Source organism: Triticum dicoccoides, chromosome 7B (genome assembly GCF_002162155.2).
Source record: "Triticum dicoccoides isolate Atlit2015 ecotype Zavitan chromosome 7B, WEW_v2.0, whole genome shotgun sequence".
NCBI classification, from domain to species: domain Eukaryota; kingdom Viridiplantae; phylum Streptophyta; class Magnoliopsida; order Poales; family Poaceae; genus Triticum; species Triticum dicoccoides.
In genome coordinates, this window is record NC_041393.1 from 240,746,729 (window position 1) to 240,750,887 (window position 4,159).

General features: G+C 43.9%; 1 long non-coding RNA gene across 4 annotated transcripts; it reads left to right on the forward strand.

The window, feature by feature from the left end:
• The first annotated feature begins 6 nt into the window (after positions 1–6).
• LOC119337972 lies at positions 7–2,164 on the forward strand. 4 transcript variants are annotated; one of them, XR_005163707.1, is made up of 6 exons: positions 7–187; positions 429–847; positions 959–1,110; positions 1,193–1,291; positions 1,367–1,607; positions 1,683–2,164. It is a non-coding gene; the product is annotated as an uncharacterized LOC119337972 (long non-coding RNA). The 4 variants fall into 4 exon arrangements; XR_005163708.1 differs by having other exon boundaries at positions 7–847; positions 1,184–1,291; XR_005163706.1 differs by having other exon boundaries at positions 7–847.
• Positions 2,165–4,159: the final 1,995 nt, after the last annotated feature.

Consider the following 4,159-nt stretch of genomic DNA (forward strand, 5'->3'; position numbering starts at 1 on the left):
CCAACAACGAAGCTGGTCTTGCCGTTCATGAAGACTCGAATGCTGGGTCTGGGTGCGCTAAGCAGCTTGGCGGCGATGGGACTGGTAGAGAAGGAGTTAGTGTCCACCGGCGTCGGGATGCATCTCCGACGAGGTCGGCGCAGTCGACCGACCGAGTCATTCTGGAGGCACCTAGATGGACGAAAAGGTCTACACCCAAACCCTCCCATTCTTGTGCTGTAAATTTTCAACTGTGACTGTCTTCGTCTCCTCTGTGCATCATTTTGTCAAAAAACTGGTTTGCTTTAGCAAAAATCCTTAATATTTTTTTGTCATATCTAAATGGCCCTATCTAAATAGTAAGCCGTGGCATTGCAGCCCTTGCTTAGAGGTGCCTTCTTTTAAAGTCAGGATCGCGTTCACCATCTTTTGAGAAATTAGTGTTGCAGATTAACTCGATATCTGGATCAATGTAAATTATGTTGTAAGAAGAGGACGATGCTAGTGTTGGAACATCAGCCCAGGTGGGGTTGCGGATGGAGCGAGGTGGAGGATCAGGATCAGAGGCAAGGGATCTGGCCAGAAAACATGGCCTGAGCAGGGGCTTGTGCGGATAGCTTGGGATTGCCGAATACCTTGCTAAGTGCGGGATTCGGTATGAGGTGATTCTCAGAAGGACGAAACAGCTATGGCGAGTGGTTCAGGGAATCCACCAGTTGATCCTTCAGTAACGAGTGAGTGTGGGGAGAAGTTCCCTCCGCCAGTCGGTCTAAACCATGATGAGCCGTCAATTAGGGATGTTTTGTGGTTCTACGACAACATGATGGGCTGTTCGGACGGGAAGCTGCCGAAATAAGGCGTCTATCTTGTAAGTCTAATCGCAAGGAACTTATTGATATTTGTACTTATGAGCTGTTTTGTGATTTTTTCATCAGAAATTGGGTTAGCCACTTCAATCCAATTGCGGTGGTGTTGTCAGGACCAGGACCTTAAGGATGAGCTTGGGCCTAGAGGTGAGATTACAGTGGATGGCTGCAGGGGCATCCATCAAATGTTAACTGCGAAAGAGTTGATGATATATACCATGGATGGCTAGCAAGATGGAGAGAGATTTTGGATCCCTGCTTTGTGGTAACTATCTCTTTCATCAACATTTGGTTTGTAGTAGCTACGTTTTCGGAAAGAAACAACTGATTGGGTGTAGGAACTGCAGGAAGAACTTTGCAAACCAGATGATGAAGTTGACTGGGATTACATCTGTAAGATGATGGAGTCCAAGCTAATGGGAAACAAGATTGAGTGGCTGAAGAAGGTAATCCTGAGATCTTTGGATGTCTCATGCTGACGTACTACTATTGTAAATACTGAATTCAGTTTATGTTCCTAGTGCACTTCATGGGTTGCTGGTCCTTGTACATCCTGGACCCCGAGAAGGAGATCTTCACGGTCTTGGACCCAGCTGAGACACACCCTACTGATGAGATGGAAAGGAAGCACATCGCCAATGCAAAAATATTCTAGCTTCTATTCTGCCAATGCTTCAGAGACATATTCGGTGGCTGGTTGGTTGAAGTGGAAGGATGGACTTTCCTGTATGCCTTTATGTCCCAGCATGATCCTTGCGCTAGGTGAGTTTATGCCAAGAGCAACTTTTGTAATGTAGTATAGATGATAATGGTCTTGAAATGATGATTTGTTGACAGGGAGGAGAGAAGCGTTTACATTGTGCACTACATCCATGAGTTCAATGGGCTCTACCTGCGATCTATCATCAGAGGATAAGTATCGGGCATCACATTTTGATGAATGTTGTAGTAACTTGTGATGAACATAGGTTTCATTAATATGTGACCTCATTTGTGTGCACAGATATTGTTTGATCACCTGCGGCTCGCATATGAGATCGTGTCTATGAGAGGGAACCAGCATGACCTGCCAAGAGTTTCCCGTGCTTTGAAATCGTAGACCGAGGGAATGAAGCGGAATAGTTGCAGGGTGGTCCTAATTTTTGACTCTGTCATGCGTGTGTTCCTTAGTGTATTTTTTCACTTTTGGTTTGTCGCCTCTGAATTTGTAACCCAAATGTGGGTACTGTAAACTGGACAATGGGTTTGAATTTGTAATGTCAAACCTGAAGTACTAGTCGAATGTTGAAGTCGAAGCATTTCCTTGAAACTTGGTGTTTAAACAATGCAAAGTGTTTTCTCCCTTAGGCGGTTTGATGTTAATGTGGGCAAGGTATCTGGCAACTGGCATGGCCTGATGGCCATATCAAAGCGTCATTGCAGCTATATATGTTTGACGCATGCTGCTCATTGTGGTGTATGTGTCTTATATAGCATGATATGTGGATGGTCGCCTGGCATTTCCAGACTTGGATGCCCTGGTATATGTGCAAGTCTAGCTGAGGATGAAGCAGACATGGCAGCAGATCAAGGATAAGAGTCGCGGCGCGGGAAAAGGTTTGTATGGAGTTTTGCCTGGAGAATCTGAGGAAAAGAGAATAAATATAGACGGATTGGGTGAGTGGCAGTTAAATCCACAGTGCAAGAGATGGCTCAGGCTTGCACGGGAAATCGCTGGGCGTGCATGCACAGCCTGTTCTGCGTGCAGACTAACGCCTCCGTCGCATTAAATGCATGTAGGCCTGTTCATTGTTTAAATCTGATACGGGTAAAATACGGCTGGGAATACATTCCAGGGCACGCATCCACACGCAAGCAGACGGGTAAGATTTCAGGAGCAGCTGAGCCTGGGCTCAGAAATGAATATTTGCATAAAATCTTCTTTTTGAAGGTGTCGAAACATGTCCCCCCTTACCCAAGAAGGCAGGTGTGCATGCATGTGCATGCCCGTCATCCTCCAAATCTACTTTTTGAAAAGGGAAAGCTCAAGATAGATTAATAAAGTATCATGCACGCTCTAATTGTTAAGAATATATTCTTGATACATGGGCAGAATGATGAGGTCTTGAGAGATATGGTTGACATCTAGGAATATATAAATATTTTTTGTAACTCCTGAGAATATATAGTTAGGTCATTTTCTCTTTGCAAACTACTATAAATAGACCTGAGAAGGAAGCATTAGCAAGGAGAAAACAGATCAAAGAGAGCAAGCCTTACATGGTGATAAGAGTTTTTATCTCTGATAGCCAAGGATGACTTGCCTGTGGATTCTTCCTCTCATCAAGGCTTAGCTTAGCCTTGGTGTGTGGGTATATCATAGGTGGTCTCCTTGGCTAGCCCGAGTGACTCTTATCGTTCATGCTAGGTTAAATTGTATCTTTTAACTGATTCGATCATGTAATAGGATTTAGGGAAGAGTTTATTATGCTACAAATTCTGATGTTGTGTGTGTGTGTGTGTGTGTTTTTCTCTCTGCATGTTTTGTAGGAGTTTTCATCTCAGGCGCCTTACTCATTTGTAATAAAAGTTATGCTAGCCAGTTTCAAGACTCATGAGCAATTTTGTACGGAGACTTGTTTTCCCTAGAACGTAGATGGAAGATGAAACCGAATCGTTGCCGCGACAGCTTGGGCATGCGGCATCGGCCGTTGCCACGAGCATGCCATGCACTAGCTAGTGTTCGATTGATGTCTCAAACAAAAGACTTGTTAAAGAGAAGAGGGCTGGTGGATTTTCTGGGGAATCCAAATTTTATTTGATCTGTCCTAACCCAATCATTTAAATACTCGGGTCATCGATTTAACACAATATTAATTCTAATTCAATTATATTCTTAGTTTACTTGTGTATTTACTCGTTAGCCTTTTTAAGGAATATTCTATTGACAGGTTTCCTGAAATTTGTATGCACGCCCGTCATTTTTTTTATCTACTAGCAAGATGCCTGTGCATTGCACGGAACATCAAGATGCATTTTTTTTATAAAACACCTGTTGTGATTGACCCATGCAGGAGTAATCCCATGTGTAAAAACTAATGATATCTCGAGAATTTCATCAAAAAAATGATATCTCGAGAAAGATGAGAGATAAGGTGAGGAGGAGTGGGGCACGGTGGTGATTGGTGGTCGGACTTAGTGGAGGCATGGGGATGGACGACGCCGGCAGCGGCCACCATGCCAGATTGTTTCAGAGGCTCCCTTTTTTAGTTACTCAACAATGAAGTTGTGGGAGATAAGGATGAACGAGAGAGGTGCGGGTATCCTTTTGCAAA